Here is a 19659-nt window from a genome sequence, read left to right as displayed (position 1 = left end):
GCTGGTACTGGCATTATAATGCATCATCATGATTGGTTGCAACTATGTGACTTGTGGAAACCTTCAGAACATCCATCATTAATGCACCTTATGATGGTTCCACTTTGAACTGTAAGTCAAGGACACGCTTACCAGAAGTGAACAGGACAGTAAGACCTTGTCTGCCATTGGAATCTGTTTTTCAGCCCCTCAGACATCCTTCTCCAGGAATCATAGAGGAGTTAGAAAGATGTGGTTCAAAAAATCTCAAAGATTTTACCAGGACAATTCTGGGGATAGATCTCCCAGAGGCAGAGGTGGAGCCATTTCCACAGGACAACGCCCCAGAGGCAGAGACGGTCTGCAAAATCAGTGTTTCCATGGTACATTCATTGACAAGCCTTTCCAGCACCCCGGAATGCTTGCCTGACTGCTGCACTCTGGCAGCAATCAGGGGACACTTCTTCTTACACCCTCTAACCTGGCAATACATAACTTGAGATTCGTGGGTGCTAAGGATTATTTCCAGATGTTATACAGTTCCCCTTTTAGAAACTCCAAGAATAAAATGAAAGATTGATAATATTCCACTCAGTCAGTTGGAATCTGCAGCAACAGAAGTTGCTAGTCAAAAGAGTCATCCAGCCAGTTGCCCAAGACCAGTTAGAATCCGGAGTCTACTCAAGGTATTTTTTAGTTTCAAAAAAGACGGGACCTGAGACAAATTTTGGATCTCAGTGAATTAAATCAATTTGTAAAATAAATAAAAATCCAGATGGTCACAGTCCAGTCCATTCTGCCTCTTCTCAGAAAGGACAATTGGATATGCTCTGTAGATTTCCAAGATGCCTGCTGTCACATACAGATCCAGGGGCAGTCAAGGAGATTTCTCTGTTTCTGTATGGGAGCCAGTAATTTCCAATTCAGACTGCTGTCTTTCAGTCTCACCACAGTCCTCCAGGTGTTCACCAAGATAATGGCAGTAGTGAAGTTTTTCTCAGGCTTCAGGGGATCCAAGTATTCCCATATCTGGACATTTGGCTTCTAGCTGCTACCTCCAGGGATGTACTTCTAAAACACCAGTCATTCCTGCTGGAACTGTGGTCCACCCTGGGTATTTCCATCAACATAAAGAAGAACAAATTACAGCCTATTCAATGCATAGACTTCATAGGCTGCCAGGTAGACACTGCTCATCAAATACTAAAGCTATCCTCATCGTCGATCAGCTCAGTCAGATCAGTGGTTCTTCAAGTAATAAATCATCCCCATCCCCTGACATGACTGATATTAAGACTTCTCAGGCTAATGGTTTCCTTCATAGTGATAATCCCATTGGCCAGATACCACATGAGAGTGCTACAGTGGACATTAGCAGTACAGTAGTCCCAGAGATTCATCCCCTTCACCACAAAATTTTTACTCATGCAGGTGTGCAAAAACCATATCCAGTGTGTATTACATCTGGGTCATTCTGGACAGATACTTCTCTCTTCTGGTTTGTAAAGCCACAGTGACCACGCACACTTCCATTCTTGTGTGGCTGCACATTTTGAAGGGAGAACAGTTCAAGGAATGTGGTCTCCATTAGAGGCCAACCTTCACAGAAATGTCTTGGAGTTAAGAACGTTCCTCCTTGAGTTGCAGGCACTTTAGGACCATTTAGTCAAGGATGCGACTGCTGTATATTCAGACATGTCATTAGTTTGGTACATCAACAAACAGGCTGGAAAGAGATCATTCCATCTTTGTCGAGAAGCCTTGAGAATCTGGTAGGGGGCTATGTCTTCAAACCACTTTCTAGTAGCAATGCATATACCTGGGACATCCAACATCCTAGTGGCCAAGCTGAGCAGAACTATATTGCTGCTTCATGAGTGGTCTGTCAAGAAAATGGTGGTAGCAAAGAACTGGAGCCAACCTTGCTGGGAGCTTTCTGCTTCATACCTGAACAACAAATGCAGAAATTAGTTTGCCCGCTTCCCTCCATGAGGTCAGTCACCAAGAGATGCTCTAGTCTTTCATTGGCCCCTAGGTCCCCTTTACACCTTCCCCCCATTCCCCTTATTCCTGAGTTCATCCCAAAAGCAATGGAGCGCAAGACCAAAGTAATCCTCATTGTCCCCTTCTGGTCTCAACAGATATAGCTCCCTTTTCTTTGGCCTCACTTAGTTCACCCGCCATGGGTGCTGGATCGCTTCCTGGATATCCTCACACAACCCTCCAAAGATGCCTCTACCAGACCTGCAGACTCTAAAACTGACCACATGATCTCTCCACTTTTAACAATTGCCAGAGATGGCAAGCTTTCTTCCCCAGTAGTGTAAATAATTTTGTCTTCGCAGAGGAATTCTACTAAAAATTCTACTAAAAAGACTTACAAGAGCAAATGGAAATGCTTTTCTGTCTGGGTGTCTGATAATGGTTTAGACCACTTTTCAGCTCTTCTTCCACAAATCCTCAAATTCCTTTTGGAACGTTTCATGCCAGGGTCTAGTTATTTGACAATTAAAGTACAACTGGCAGCCATCTCAAACACTTCTGTAGCTTGTCTTTGAATCTCTAAGGCTTTGTTGAAAGGTACCTTTTTATTGAGGTCTCCAGTTTGTGATTCAATCCCTCCCTAGGACATTACCATTTTGCTACAATCTTTAACTCAGAAATCCTTTGAACCTGCAGCATCCACACATATGAAGTTTTTGTCTTGGAAGTTAATATTTTTGGTTGCCATCATCTCTGCCAAACGAGTATGAGAACTTCAGGCACTTTCATGCAGGGCTGCCTTCCTTATGTTTTGTAAAGACAGAGTGTCATTGAGGACCAACCTATCCTTTCTTCCAAAAGTGGCTTCCGAATCAAATTTAAATCAACAAATTGATTTACCAGTTTTCTTCCCCAGTTTCTCAAATAAAGGGGAACATATATTACATACATTAGATGTGCACAGATAACTCAGATTTTTACCTCCATCACACCAAGACTTTCAACAAATCTGACCAATTATTCATATCTTTTTCCAGGACAAAAGTTGGGTTAGTCTGTTTCTAAAGTTACTCTTTCAAGATGGCTAGCTAATTGCGTTTCCTTTGTCTGTGATTCACTAGGCATGCCTCTACAGTCAAAGCCTAGACTGTGTTATACAAGGGCTATTGCAGCATGTACAACCTTTGCTAGATGAGTTCCTATTAGTGACATTTGCACAGCAGCAACTTGGTTATCAACTCACTTTCACGTCTCACTATAAATTAGATGTACAGTCCAGGATGTGCACATCCTTTCGTTCTGCCATTCTGAAGAAAATCCTTCCTTAAAACCACCCAGATACACACAGGGTAGCTTGGGAATCTGCCTCACATGTTGAATCAGACAAAAAAAGACAACATCAGATACAAAAGTTATGTACTCACCATAATGATCAGTGTTGTCTTATTTTCATCTGGTTTAACTCCCCTCCCGCCTTCCCCCTACCAAAACTGTCATTCTGCTTTTATGGAGTGGCCAGATCCCATGTGGACCCTGTCTGACTTCCTTTTGTCTTGTATACCTTATAGTGTTTATTCCTTTCTGGTTTTCCTATTGGGTAAAAATATATATATATATATATATATATATATATATATATATATATATATATATATATATGTGTGTAGGTATATATTCTCATAATAACTTTTTATGGACAGTCAACAAACTCAATCTGAGGTGGCTCAGGCAGGACAGGGAATTGTAAGTAGAAGAGGAGTCAAACCTCTGGCATCCAGTGCTTTGGCACAAGGTGCTGAAGTCAGATCTGATTAAATCCAGCTACCCACATGTTGAAACAGACAAAAAGAAGACAACACAGATCTATCATTATGGTGAGTTCATAACTTTCATTTACCCATGCTAAAGCACATTACAGCCTGTGATCCCACTTACAGTGATTGCTGTCTGTACTTTTCTTTTCTATCTTCCCCTCCCAGATGTGAAAAACAACTTGCTTTTTCCTGTCTTATATATTTGTGTAATTTTATGAGGTGTAAGTAAGACTCTATGCAGAACTTTCTATGTATAGATTTTTCTATAAAGTGAGGACATTGTCTTTCCTGCAGATTTTAAGAATAACATTTTACTTCTGAAAATGGTTCATTGTTAATTTTGGGTGACAAGTTCCAGATTTTCATATCTGAGGTAACAAATTCTGTTCTAATATTCTTGTATGTAATTGATAAATATGACTTCCCCTTGGGTGGCCAACTGTTAACATTAGAGAATGGATCCAAGATTTTTGGAGCAGGTTTAGTTTGAAGATCTAGTGATATTTTGATTTTATCCCAAATATATTCTTTATAGGTATGTATATCTAACCAGCCTTTTTGCTCTGTGCTGTATCTTGCTTTTAAATATTCAACAGGATGTATTTTGTTTCCATTAAGAAATTGATGGCAAAATATTAGGTTACTGTTCTTGAAAGCTGTCATTATGTTTGCATTAAAAGATACTAAGCATCCATTAGTGAATGCAATGGGGAATAAGCACTGATTGCAATGGGGAATAATATGATTAGTAATTCCTTGACTAAGTAATTTGAATTCATAAACCTTTTTAAGATTGAAAGTATTTGATTAATAAAAGGCATAAAAGTATAACTGTGTCTTTCATTCAGAACAAGAGCCCAGTCGAATATATTGATACCCAGTTTCATGTAAGAATCTGTGATAAGTTTGTGTCTATTAATATTTTCTGATGTAGAGATTTCCAGCAAGAGACATATGAAGAATCTAACCACAACAATATTATTTTAATAATTACAGTATTTGTACATTGATCAGTGTTTGGAAAGCTAGTGCCACATTCCTCCCATATTTGACATGCCAGTCTAAAGATATCCTTGTTTTTTAGGGTCCCAAAAGAATTTCTGTAAGGTAGAATTAATTTTTCTTATATTTTTTTTCTGGGGGGCGTTACTGATTGACTATAGTATAAGATTTTTGGTAAAATTATCATTTTAATCAGACTGAGTATATTTTCCATTATAAAGAATAACTTATTCCAATTGTCTGTTAACTTAATGATTTCATCCGTTAAGTTTTTATGCTTTATGAATATGGAATCTTTCTTCTTAGATTCAACAGTGATACCTAAATATTTAATTTGAGAATTTTCCCAGTTAAAATTTTTATGTGATTTAAAAAAAATGTTTTTTTTTGTTTATAAGTAATGGTTTAGATTTATTATGATTAAATTTCAAACCTGAAACCTTTTCAGAGTAATCCAAGGCTTTGAGTATATGATCTAACGAGTGTCCTATATCACTACATGTCAACAGTATATCAGCATAAAGCTGGATTTTTGATGAACATTTTTCATTTATTTTGAAGCCTTTAATATTTATGTTAGATCTTATATAGTTAGCTAGTGGTTCTGTATTTAGAGCAAATAATAAAGGGGAAAGAGGGCATCCTTGTTTCGTACCTTTTGCTATATTAAATGGTCTAGATAGAAAGGAACCTATCTTGACAGAAGATACCGACTTGCTACAAAGTGTTTTAATTAATGTTGTAAAACTAGAGGAAATGTTATATTCATTTAATATTTTAAATAAATAAGGCCAGTTCACTGAATCAAAAGCTTTATCAATATCTAGACTTATTATTGATAGTTCTTTTTTATTTTCATTTGCTATATCAATTAATGAACAAACTCTAATAATATTATCTTGTACTGTTCTGTTTATTATAAAGACATCTGGATCTTCATTTATTAATCCTGTGAGTATGTGGTTTAACCATTTTGCTAGTATAGACATGAACATTTTGTATCCTACATTCAAAAGTGAGATAGGGCAATAAGAAACATATGCTATAGGATTTTTTCTGATTTTAAAACGGGTGTAATTATAGAGTATCTCCAATGGGGGAATATTAACAGAGGTTTTGACTTCTTCAAAGATGTTCAGTAAGGTTTTTAAAATATTATCAGGTAACAGTTTATACAATCCTGGGATGATACCATCTAAACAGCAGAAAAAGAAGAAGTAGCCCACTCAGTTAAGGTTGGAGTAAACGCAGCAGTCAAATCCAAAACAGTATCAAAAACTCTTCCCAAACACAGCTTTAAATCACTATATATAAAAGCAATTTTATTAAAATAGAAGGTAAGCGCTTTCGCAGAGTAACTTCTGCTTCATCAGGCCATGACAGAATACAAAATCTAGGTACTAGTTAAAATAAAAACTCAACAATCACAGAAAGTTCAGCAATCATGTGATGACATTTAAAAAAAACCTCCTAATCAGTAAAAGCAGCCTACCATTTGTTAGATATAACAATAAAAACAATATTCCCATCATCAAATATAAAGATTTGTTAAACTTATTCCAAACACAGTAATATATCATAAAAAGCATCGAGCAGGCTCTATATGTTGCTTCAAACCTGACCATACACATAGGTAAATGCATTAAATGTAGAAACAGAAAGAATATCAGGAACTTGCTTAAATGTACATGTGTAACAAATAAAAAAAACTAATAAATGCCATGCATAAGCTCTGCACACTCACTAAAAGCAATATCACAAACATTAAGACGTATTAAAACTAGATATGCAATGGTATATAAAAATAATGTTCTTATTGAAAACTTAGGTAGAAACAAAAGCTGTATAAAAGTTTTTGTATAACAAACAAAAATAAACCACTGCACATCAGTTTGAGCAAGGAACAAAACAGAAAAAGAAATTTATGTATCAAGACCTATCAGTGTTGCAATGGTCTTTTCTTTAAAACACGTTTAAGGGAGACACTCTCATTTAAACCTGGTTCAACAAGTGCTTTCAGCAGTAAAATCCATCTCTGTTCACATACTTCAGTTCTGTTCTTTTTATCAAATCCCCTAGGATTGTGACTCATTTACTCTAACACAAAAAACTTGAAGTAATGGCTAGTTCCTTTCAAGATAACGTGCTTGGCTAAAGCAAAAGTGTTTTTACATCTAGCTATGTCATTCAAATGTTCCGAAATCTTATCCTTAAACAACCTGTTGGTCTTCCCAATATAGAAGGCACTGCATGTGCAACAGGTAGCAAAATATGCAAGGTCCTTGCTTTTGCAATCAGTGTAAAAGTCTAAATTGATGGTGGCACCAGAAATATGTGTAAACAAGGTACATGTAAAGATGTAATCACAAGCCTTACAATTATGGCATCTAATGGTCTCCTTCCTTTCTGACTCAAGTATCACAGAAGTGTTATAGCTCCTATAACATAATTGTCTTTTTAGGGACAAGTTATTTCTAAAGTAGAACTTCGGTTCAGAGTCGGTGACCTCTCTAACCTCAGGATCTGCTAGTAAAATAGGCCAATTCTTCTGTAGCATGTCACAAACTAGCCCAACATTACTGAAGTATGTGAATGTAGGTCTGTTGGTAACACAATGCTGTGAAGATGTAGAATTATCACGTCTGTGTTCAGCTCTCCTTGAAAAATAAGATTTACCTTTAGTGCTTCTAAGGGCTAAGGTTGTAGTGGCACATTATTCTACAGTAGACTGATTTTAACCCCTCTCTACACAATCTGTTTTAATTGTGCAAAACGCTAAATGAAGATAATCAACTTTGTTATGTAACCTCATTACTCTTAAAAACTGGCCTTTCAATGTATTCCACATAAGATGACATGGATGCCTACTACTTCTCAGTAACAGTGTTCTTTTTACAGGGTTTCTTGTATATACATGTTGAAATATCATGTAGATCATGTCTGCATACAGAGATCTCTAAGAACTCCAAAGAATGTCTAGAAACCTTATTGCTAAATCTCAAAAAATCAGTTGTGTTGTGTAGAAGGTCATCAAATGCCTTAAACTTTTGTTCATTATCTTTCCACACGATAAATATGTTGTCCACAAAACGCCTATAAAATCCAGTAGAGGAAGAAAATGTATTATCATTTAAGACCAGACTATTTTCCCAGTTTGCAAGAACCAAGTTGGCAAAGCTTTTAGCATATGCAGTGCCCATAACAACACCAGTTTTCTGCAGATAAAAATTGTTCTCAAAATTAAAGACATTCTCAAGTATAATCGCAATCAAAGAACACAATAACTCAACCTTAGTGGTGGAAAAATCGGTATGTAAAATCAGAAGCTGCCTAACATTATCAACTCTAGCATCATTAAGAATAACAGTGAACAATGAATCCACATCAAGTGTGGCAAAAAGAAAAGCTTCATCATGCAAATTTGATTCAGCCCAAACATAAAGGTCTTCCAGAAAGCTTTTGGTATCTTTCAACACTGTGATAACAGTATCTAAAAGGAGTCTAACTGTTTTCTCCACATAAATGGATAAGAGCTCAGTGACCCATCCTCTACTAGAGAGGATAGTTCTCATAGGTGGCTTCTCAAGAGTCTTATGAATTTTAGGGAGCCCGTATAAAATAGGGATAATGGGATTATCAGCAGTAAAATAGTCAAACAACTCTTGAGTAATCAGTCCTGTCATCAACAGGTCATAGTCCAAAAAACTGACTCTGTTAATAAAGCCGTCTACTCTATGTTTAATAATATTAACATTAGTAGTAAAGTCACTCAATATAGTAGACATCTGAGTCAGATAGTGAACTCTATCTTAAGACAACCACACCTCCTCCCTTATCTGCAGGGCATATTTCTAGATGTCTAGCTGCCCGCATTTCACGCAGTGCCTTCTTCTGGCTAGGAGTCAAGTTATAAATACTGTGTTTATATTTCTCAGTTAATATGTCTGTGATATTTTTATCCCATACTTCAATAAAAGCTGCCACCAATGGATGTAGATCTGGGGTGTACAGACTGGGTTTTTTAAAGAAAGTGTAAGTAGACTGATAATTATTGTTCAGCAGAGACAGGGTGACATTATGGGCAAATAGTCTCAGATCAAAAAGGACATCTGTTAAGTCTGAAGCTTGTGAAGGTATGAAAGAGAGCCCTTTATTGAACAAAGAAAATTGATCAGATGTAAGGTTATATGATGAAATGTTGAAAACAGGTTTACTCATTGCCTTTTCCTCGTTCTCACTGTGCTGGTATTGTGATACTGCACCCCCCTCTTCTCACATGACTGCATGATCGATTCTGTTGAGAGTCCCTTGTTATCAGTAAAGGGGATGGTAGGGGAATAGGGGGAGTGTTGGACTCGCTTGTACTTGGAGGTATGAGCTGTAGGGGTGATTGAAACATCTGTATTCATAACAGTTACAGCTGTAGATGAACTGGAGAAATTGTTGCTAAAGCCAGTTTCAGTTGAAACATTAACTTCAGCACTATTGCCTTCAACAGCCATTGCCCCATTATCCTTGGTGATTCTATCATCTGGTCTCTCAGGCCTATTCTGTAAAGATTGTTGAGGCCAAAAAAAAAAACATGGCCCTGTCAAAAGTCATTCAGATCACGCTGTAACTTCCTCAGTTTTATGGCCTGAAGCTTGTCTCCATAATGAGCAACATTAATCAAGACTTCACATATCTTTGCTTCACAAGATTCTGACAGGAACTTGACAAGCATATCATGTTGTAAATTCTTGATTTCGGTGCCTAACAAAAGTTCCATAGGATAAAAAAAGTCACTCAGAAGTTGTAAGATAGTCCAGCCCCAGCTGTAGATTCAGGGTCTGCCATTTCTTAAGTAGTTCAGGGCATGCATCATTATAAGTGGGCATTTTTAAAACTTTCATACCTCTAGGCATAACCTTATGTTGAATACGTGCTTCTAAATGAAGCCTCTGCCACTGTTACCTCTTATATCTATATAAATCATTTTCAAGCTTCTTCATCTGGGAAACAAAAAGTTCACTTAGCTAAGTCATGCTGGGTGTCTTCCAGCTCTCAGTCAAGTGTGTTACAGATAGGAGTGATTGGTATCAGTGCTAAGAACCCATAGCAATTTTTCCATACTTGAATCTGGATTATAATCCAACTCAATGTTATTGTCAGCCATGCCCATGTGGACTCGCACAAATACAGGCCAAACAGCAGAAAAAGAAAAAGTAGACCACTCAGTTAAGGTTGGAGTAAACGTAGCAGTCAAATCCAAAACAGTAACAAAAACTCCTCCCAAACACGGCTTTAAATCACTGTATATAGAGGTAACTTTATTAAAACAGAAGTTAAGCACTTTTGTAGAGTAACCCCTGCTTCATCAGACCATGACAAAACACAAAGTCTATGTACTATTTAAAATAAAAACTCAACCAATCACACAAAGTTTAGCAATCATGTGATGATATTAATAAAAAAGCCCTCCCAATCAATAAAAGCAGCCTACCATTTGTTAAAGACATAGCAATAAAAACAATATTCCCATTATTAAATATAAAGATTTGTTAAATTTATTCCAGACACAGTAATCATAAAAAACATCAAGCAGTCCCTATATGTTTCTTCAAACTTGACCATAAACATAGATAACTGCATTTATTGATTGGAATGTTTTTTTTATTAATGTCATCATATGATTGCTGAACTTTCTGTGATTGGTTGAGTTTTTATTTTAAATAGTACCTAGACTTTGTGTTCTGTTATGGTCTGATGAACCAGAGGTTACTCTGTGAAAGCACATACTTTCTGTTTTAATAAAGTTACTTTAATATATAGTGATTTAAAGCTGTGTTTGGGAGGAGTTTTTTTTTACTGTTTTAGATGATACCATCTAATCCTGTAGCCTTGTTGGTTTTGAGACTTTTAATTTGGTCTTTCAATTCTTTAAAACAAAGACATACATTTTATTTTTCTGTTCATTAATTAATTTATGATGCATATTTCCCTTTTAAATATATCAGTTCATTATTATCAAAGTTTGTCTTCTTTTTATGAACTTTTTTATAATGTTTACTAAAACATTGTAATATGTCGTTTAGAATTGTTATTTTGATGTTTTTCCTCTCTTTTTATACAATCTCTTTAATGTGATTTATTTTGCTCATATTTTTTATCTAATGGCTATTCTTTGTAGATTCTTTGGGTTTACTGAATAAAACTGTAGTTTTTTTTCCAGCTTGATTGAGATCTTGTGTTGAAGTATTTCCTGATATTCCTGATTCACCTTTTTTAACTCCATATTTACATCCTTATCATTGGGCTTTAAGTTTAACTTTAATGTATCTATGTTAGATTGCAGAGCAATTAAGTCCTTGTCCCATTCTTTCATTTTATATATATATATATATATATATATATATATATATATATATATATATATGTACCAGTGTTTAAATTTACCAAATAAATAGGCTTTTAGGGTGTTCCATATCTCCTTCTCCTGTTCGAAAACACAGTTTACCGAATACAAGATAGCCGACTCCACTGTAGCAAAAACGCATTTAAACAAACACTTCAGCAAAGAACGGTTGGCGGTTCTGGGATCTTGTGGTAGTGCAGGTGCATTGATTTATAACTGGAGTATGGGAGGGAAGCCTTTAATGTTGAGAGAACTTGTTATAGATCGCGGTACAGTGGGAATAAGGAAATGTACCCTTTCCTCCACTGTAGTGTGATCTTGGAGTTGGTATATATAAGTAGTGGGGGTGTGCAGGGGGGCTTGCTCCCCTGCAGAAATGTTTGCTACATTTGTTTTGTTTTTGTATTTTGATGTAGTGTTCTTGACGAAAGTGGCCTTTCGTTTAAATGCACTTTCTCTAAAGTGGAGTCAGCTGTCTTGTATTCAGTAAACTGTATTTTCGAACTGGAGAAGTAGACCTATTCCATAATATAGCATCTGCCACCTCCCCATTGTTATTAAACTCCATGAAATAATTTTTCTCAAAAAACAATCATTAAATCCTTTTATTTTAATTGTGTATGCAGGTAACGTTTGACAATAAATTAAGATATTTTAGCTAAAGGTTAGAGTGAATGTAATGGCATTATGGTCAGACAAAGGGCATGAGACTGTTACTACATCTTCTGTTTTTGAAAAAAGCTCATTTGATACAAAAACTTTATCAATATTGGTTTGTGTTCCATATCTGAAGGAATAGTGTGTATACTTTAAGAGCTTTGTAGGTTTTAAGTCTAAAATAGTCCTTATATTCATTAAACCTGTATAGTGATTTAAATGTTTTGCTGTAGGAGATAGTCTGATTCTCTTCTAATTAGTGGTGTCTTTACTTGATAAAATACAGTTAAAGTCTGCAGCTATCACCACATTTCCTTTTGTATATACTGTCATAATGTCCTCATACTTCTTGGCTGTTTTAGATCCTATTTCAGGAATCCAGTAAGTATTTATGAGAGTGTAATGCTTTTTATCTATTTCTATTACCACCAGTCCAAGCATACCATTCTTATCAGAAAAAAATGTCAACTGTTTAAGGTAAACCTAGTGTTTTCTTCCAAAGGATAAGAATACCTCCTCTTTTTGAACTAGAATGAGAACTTACTAGAATTAAATACTCCGTTATTTGCAACCTTTCTAAATCTTTAGTCAAAAGATGTGTTTGTTGCAAGAAGACAATATCTGCTTTATGTAATATTAAATACTCATTTAAACAGTTTCTTTTTAAAGGGTTATTCAACCCATTAACATTTTGTGAATGACATATCTTGGCATCTTTAAGAAGAAATGGTTTAAAAACTAATGAACAATGGTTTAGTACAATGAATACAGATCTAACATATGTGCAACTTGATATGGACAAACATTCTAAAACTAGTATTAAAAAAATCCAAAATAAAACATTTTTATCCTGTAACATGGAATAAAAAAAAAATCCTGGTTTGATGAAAATTATATACAAACCGCATGCTAACAACCCCATAGCTCTACCTAATCACAAATCTTTGCTACTGCTTATGTAGATATAATAAAAGAACGTGAATAAATATAATTCATTCTAACTATATAAATTGTGCTTCTAACAGACATAACAGAGAACTAAACAATTAGCTTAATCTTATAAAATCACATTTGAAATAGGAAGCCAGTTTACTTATAACAGTTGTCTTATTTCTTTGTAAGTGTGTTTATATTACTTATTTACTAAGGTGTTATTCATTACTTTCTTAAAACACAATTCCAGTAATTCTAGGACTTTTTATAATTTATTGCTGAGCTGTTATTTAGGGTATGTGGGATAACCTTTTACTTAAGCAGTCCTCTATATTGTATATAAAAGCTTGCTGTTCATGTCAGTGTTATCAAGCATACCAATATAAAATATCTGTAATAAGTGTTATCTTTATTACTGACGTTAGCTGGGTATACCAGAATGAAACTCTTGGTGAGATAATTTAATTACTTGTGCTTACATTTAATCAATTATAGGCAGCCATATTGCATATGTATCTTGTCATTAGGTTAAAACATTATTTATTTTATGCAAGCTATACTACCAAGGGATTTCAGGTTTATGTGTGCACGCTCCTTTCAGCTCCATACTGTCATACAGAACTGCACATTTCTGTTCCTACAGCTATGTGACCTCATACATATATGTATCTAAACCTCACCTTCTCTATATAGCTGCAATCAAATGTGAGTATGCAAGCATAAACATACACACCCACGTCTAGTAGTCATCATTACATAATATAGGATAGGTTTTGAGGCGTCTGTTACAAAGCTGGAATATTGTTTACTTTAAAAAAAAAAAAAAAACCTGTTAAATTTATTTTCATTCAAACAGTATACTAACAGCAGTTTACTATCATGTTCCTGAGATGGACTCAGTCGAATTAACTTCTTGTGAAACCCAAACCTCAAATGCTGGCAGTCTAACACCGATAATGCAGAAGTACAAATCTCAACCCCATGCTGGCCCATGTTAGCACTCGTCCCAAAATCGCATTCAATTTTTATTTCAACATTACCGGATTTCGACATTGTCAGTTTTCGCAGACGTGAGTTTTTGTTACGACCATTCGACCGAGTCTGTCTCGGGATCATGATAGTAAACCACTAACAGCTTATACTTTAATATTCTATTAAAAAATAAGTCACGCAGCAGTTTATTTTTTACAGTTGTTTTAAAACTTAGTAAAGTTGCTGTTTAAAATGAGGGTGGGGAAGCTCTTTGTATTCAAAAATAAATAAAACTTTCTGTAATTTAAAATGTATGCAGACCTTATTAATGAAGCTTTCACACAATCCCTTTAGAGCTGCATTATTTAGTTTATAAAGGTTGCTTTTGAGTAACCTACTTTAAAGATCTTTTCCCATGTGTATCATGTTCCTCCCATCTTGCACTTCCTGTCACAAGTTTCCTTAGTGCAGAAGCTTCTTTTGTTTCACTGAAGTAGTAATATTGAATATAAAGTTAAAAAGCATGTTTTATCTTACAAAATTATTTCTAAACTTGATGATTAATGTAAAGAAGTCTTCAAAACCTTCCAATAATGTCAGTTTTAATGTTCCCTTTGTTTCCTGTTTCTGGAGGTGTTAAAGGTCATGTAGCACTTCCTTTCTCACAAGCTGTTCAAAGTGAAACCAGGCTGCTGTGGAAACTCAAATAAATTTGTACCATTAAGAAAAACATTTTTGAAACACTTTTAGACTTTCAGGCGAGAAAATGAGGTAAAGGAAAGATGATAAAATTAAAAGGGCTCATGAACACGCTGGGATAACCACAATCTATGTAAAAAAGACAGCTTAATAGTTTTATTGAAGAAATAAAGAAGAGAGTTCAAATAAACCCATTTAAAATAAAATTCATTAAGTAAGTTATTTAACCATTTCCCCAACATTTAATAAGGCTGCTGTTGATTATATAAATATTTAAATTTAACCGACAGAACATATCTGCACATTTTATTTTAGTACAGACTTTAGTGCAGACTACTACAGCACCAGAAATGAGAAGGAGAGACTTTTTGCTGATCTAAGTACCTTTTTGGCTTTCTTTTAACTGTTTTAAGCTAATCACACTTTCAAAAGCCGTTTTTTACTGCCTTTTGCTTATTTCTGCTGCATTAAGAAGAAGAAGAAGATACTGTTAATTTATTTTTACTGTCTGTGCACTTGTTTTACCTGTTTAAAACTTAAAAATTAAACTGAATGTATAACTGTAAGCGTCACACTCAAGTGTGACAGCCTTTTCTGTGCATTACTACTGTTTTAAGTGCTGTTTTCTGCTTAATTTCAAGAAAAAACAAAAACTACAAAAATACTATCTGTACTGCTCATTGCCCACCCTTTCCTATACTAGAATAGTCCGGATCCCAGATCTGCTGGTTTCAGGACTTTAGTTTGTGTTTCGGAGTGGTCCAGACCTTGTGCCACTGGGAGGTCTTTCTGCGTATTAGTGAGAGTTGAAGCACTAGAGCAGCCTATCTGTCGCAAGAGGAGTGGTCTCCAGCTCTGAAATTTACCTTATTGGCCATTTTGGGCTAATTCCTATCCCTTTCAAGTTTCTGAGTTAAAAATCCATGTTTGTGCAAGTTTGCGCATCGCACAGCGCCGCTTAGCTAAGGTTAAACTATTCCCGGCACCATAAAGTGTGCATTTCAGTTTTTCCCTTAGAACTAGCCAGTTTCTTATTTGTAGCACTTGAATCTGCTTTTTCGTGCTTGGCACTGGTTCAGAACAGCTGATAGCACTAAATAAGCCACAAATCTTTGAAGCACTCAACCCTTCTCATTACCTAGTGGCTAACAGTTCTTTTGTTACTTATCTTCCTCAAAGTTACCTTGAGGAAACAGTCTGAGTACTTACTACCCTCACTGTCTTGAGGAAAAAAATGATTACCCAGGCATGTCCAAGGGACAGCTCCCGGTGTTCTCTCCTGTCTACCTGATGAATCTGTGCATCTTGGGGCAATGTAGCAATTGGCTTATGTACACTGACAGCCCTCTCTTCCTACCACCCAACACTACAACCTGTGAGAGATGCATTTATCTAGCCAAACTGGAGGCAAACCTCTCTCACCCCAAGACTGAACTTGTCAATCAGGAGGAGAAGGCAAACACTCCACACCACACTCACCACATATTCCCAGTACATCTACACCATCTACACCGTAACACATAGATACACAAAAACATTCTCGGAGGCTCTCAATAAGAATCTACCCAAACAACAGAGACCTCCAAATCAGAAACACAAGCAACCTCCAGTCCTCATCACAACCCAAAAGACACACAACACATAACACACAGGCTCAGTGTGCCACTCAGCCACTGCCCATAAGGCATAACTACGTACCGAACACATTGGTCATAGGTGACTCTATAGTCAGGCATATTGTTGTTCCACTCACCAGAATAGACAAGGAGAAGGTTACTGTTAGCTGCCTGTCGGGTGCCAGGATTCGCCACATAGCCCAAACACTCAGGTCACTCCACAACAAGTACAAATATGACTCAGTCATTGTCCATGTCGGTGTGAATGACCTAAGACGTACCTCCCTGGATTACTTGAAAAGAGACATGGAGGAGCTCTCTGATCTTGTAATCCAGGCAGGAATGACCTTAGCCCTGAGTACCATCCTACCTTTGCCCAGAATTATACCGTAATACAAGGACAAAATGATTGACTTCAACAATTGGCTAAGCTTCTGGTGTCATTCAAAGGGGATCCAGTATTTGTCTGCCTGGGATGATATGGTTGACAGGCCATGATGCTTTGCCAGAGATGGCCTGCACCTGTCGCCCCTGGGATTCTGGATGCTGGCTAAGGCTCTTGCCGCCCCTGTAGTGCCTTTTTTAGGCAAAGCATAAAAAAACCACCACTGTAACTGATACAGGCAAGCAAAAACTGAGTGTAATGCTACTCAATGCTAAAAGTCTAAACCTCAAAATGCACTCACTCGAGGCACTCTTTAAAATGGAGAATATCGATATCTTTGCAGAGACTGAAATCTGGTTCAAGGCGCCAGAGAGCACCCCTGCATTACCAGGATATAGCTCATACCATACCTTTTGGCCATCAAACCAGGTTCAGAACGCCAAGGGCAGAGGTGTGTCCATATTCATTAAAGACAACCACACCTCCAGGCTAGTTGCCCAACATAATTCATCCTAAATTATCCAAGTGCAACTAACTGTGGGCAAAACTGCAATCCATATTGTAGCTTGCTACAGATCCCCCACCATGCCCCAGAATTCCCACTCCTCTTTTCTCAATATAATAGAAAACATCAGAGTCCAACCTAACACCTTAATATTGGGTGATTTCAATTACCCCACAATTAACTGGGAAAATTACTCTTGTACCAACTCCTTTCCAGAACGCTTCCTAGAATTCATAAACTCCAGTGCCCTGGATCAACTTGGCCACAGCACTACCAGGGGCAATAATATCCTGGACCTGGTAAATACCAACATGAGTGACAAGTGCTCCACACCTGAAGTCAACTCCTCGTTGGTCAAATACGACCATAAACTAATCGCCCTAGATATCCACATTCCGCCCCACCCCCCATTAACCACTGTAAAAAAGTTCTCCAAAGCCAATTTCATACTTTTTAAGGCAGAAGTGGCCAACTTCACGACACCCATGCAGATGGACAATACAGGTACCACTACCGAATCTTATACAAACGCACTCTATAAGCACCTACACGGATGCATGATCGTGCTATCCCTAATAGAACCAAGACGCAGTCCTCTAAAAAAAGCAAACCAATCAGGTGGTCCCCTGCTATAAACAAAGTCTACAACAGAAGGAAGAAACTGTTGCAAAAGAGAGTAAAGTCACATGAGTGGAAGAGCCCCCTAGTCAGCCTCAGCAAGAAGCTGAGATCCCTCATAAAGTCCTCCAAAATGAACTATGAAAATAGGATTGCCACTGACTCAAAGAACAACCACAAAGCATTCTACAGCTATGTCAAGAATCTCAATTTCAACACCCAGATCTGCTCCGAGTTACAGCACAATGGCACAAAAATCATGGAACCAACTGATGATAGGTACAGTGCCAGTCTTACCCCCCCCCCCACCTCCTAAAGGGTCCATAGCCATACCGGAAGAATGCACTGCCCCTGCAATCACAACTGAACAGGTGAGAACTGCACTATAGAAAGCCAAGAACAGAGCATCCATGGGACCAGACAATATCCCTGGCTGCGTTTTACATGAATTCCAGAATGAATTGCCCCCCCCCCCCAAGCACAATGTTCAATCATAGCCTCTTGACAGGCTTTGTACCCACTGAATGGCGCATGGCAACAGTTGTACCACTCCACAAAGGGGGAGCCACCACGGACCCCCGGGAACTGTCACCCTATTAGCCTGACGAGCCTGGTCTGCAAGGCCATGGAACGTATCATCATGGAACTCATAAACAAGGATATTGGTAACCTCCAAACTCTGGACCCCACCCAGTTCGGGTTTGTGAAGGGCAGATTATGTCTCCTGAACCTGATTGACTTCTTTGAAACAGTCACCAAAGCCGTGGATGAGGGTAAGGCAGCTCACACAGCCTATCTCGATCTCGCCAAGGCTTTTGACATCATTCCCCATTCTGGTATCAGCTTTCGACACCATTCCTCATTCTGGTATCATAGATAAATTGGGTATAAATCCATACATCACAAGATGGGTCGCCAACTGGCTCACTGACAGAACTCAAACTGAAAAAATTGCAGACTTCACATCTAACTCCAAACCTGTGACAAGTGGAGTACCACAGGGTTCAGTCTTGGGTCCTCTCCTGTTTGGGATCTACTTCTTTGAAGTACAGGCTAACACAGAGGGCCGCTGGCTGACAAAGTTCGCAAATGACTGCAAATTGGGTGCCGTAGTCGAGTCCCCAAATGACATGAACATCCTGCAAAAGATCCTCACTGAGACTGATGGCTGGTGTCAGAGCCATGGCCTCAAGCTCAGCACCAGAAAGTGCATTGTCATCCCCTTTGGTAAAAACCCTCTACCCATGAACTACCACATAGGCGGCAGCCCACTTAACTCCAAAGGCATGATAAGAGACCTCGGGACTCTAGTGAACAGTAGCCTCTCCTTTGATCACATTGCCACAGTAGTCAGGAAATCCTTCTATGTGGCACACCTCATCACGAAAGGGTTCTCATCCAGGAAAAAAGAGGTTCATAGGTTCATACTAGGCTATCTGCCCTAGGGCATTTATAAGCCTAGCCTGAGTATGTTTGGCTTTCGCCACCCATTTTAAATTAATTTTGCTATGCCCTTTTTCAAGGTTAGTATACTGTGCCTCTGTCTAACAGTGACACAGAAGTGATACCCGGGGTAAACCTACAATCTCCCATCCACTCATCAAGATTCCTCTTGAAGAGAGTCAATGAGGGACTCTGCCTAACCTGGACTGGGATTTTATTCCAGAGTGAAGGGAGCCTCTGGGTTATAAATCTGTCCCCCCAGCATGTCCTATTTATTTCAGTGCTGAGGTTCAAGTCTCTCGAGCGTGTAGCTCGATGGGATTTGGATTTTTTGAGGTGCAGCATGTCCCTTAATTCCAGGTTGGACATGGCTTTATACGTCGGGCACAGGTCGCCTCTGAGCAGGCGGTATGCCACTGAGTAGAGCTGGAGTTTCTTTAACCGGGCAGCATATGGCATCCTCTTGGTGAGGTACTTTTGGGGTCTTTCCAGTTGCTGCAGGTGTTTGGTAAGGTACATCCCAAAAGGGGCATTGTACTCGATTATGGGCCTGATGAGGGATGAGTAAAGAGGTACAATGACCTCCCCTAATCTAGATGTGAATCCCTTCATGATTAGGTGGGCTATATAAAATGTTTTTCTAACCACTTTGGCCACGT

The 19659-nt window shown here is 37.7% G+C and overlaps 1 protein-coding gene across 4 annotated transcripts in view; it reads left to right on the top strand.

Moving 5' to 3' along the window:
• Positions 1-19659, top strand: part of METTL8 (methyltransferase 8, methylcytidine) — a 1591180-nt gene that overhangs the window by 393243 nt on the left and 1178278 nt on the right. The gene's annotated exons all lie outside the window — the stretch shown is intronic.

Source organism: Protopterus annectens, chromosome 6.part1, assembly GCF_019279795.1.
Source record: "Protopterus annectens isolate FY-2018-M chromosome 6.part1, PAN1.0, whole genome shotgun sequence".
Taxonomy (NCBI): domain Eukaryota; kingdom Metazoa; phylum Chordata; order Ceratodontiformes; family Protopteridae; genus Protopterus; species Protopterus annectens.
This window is presented reverse-complemented; position numbering and strand designations above follow the sequence as displayed.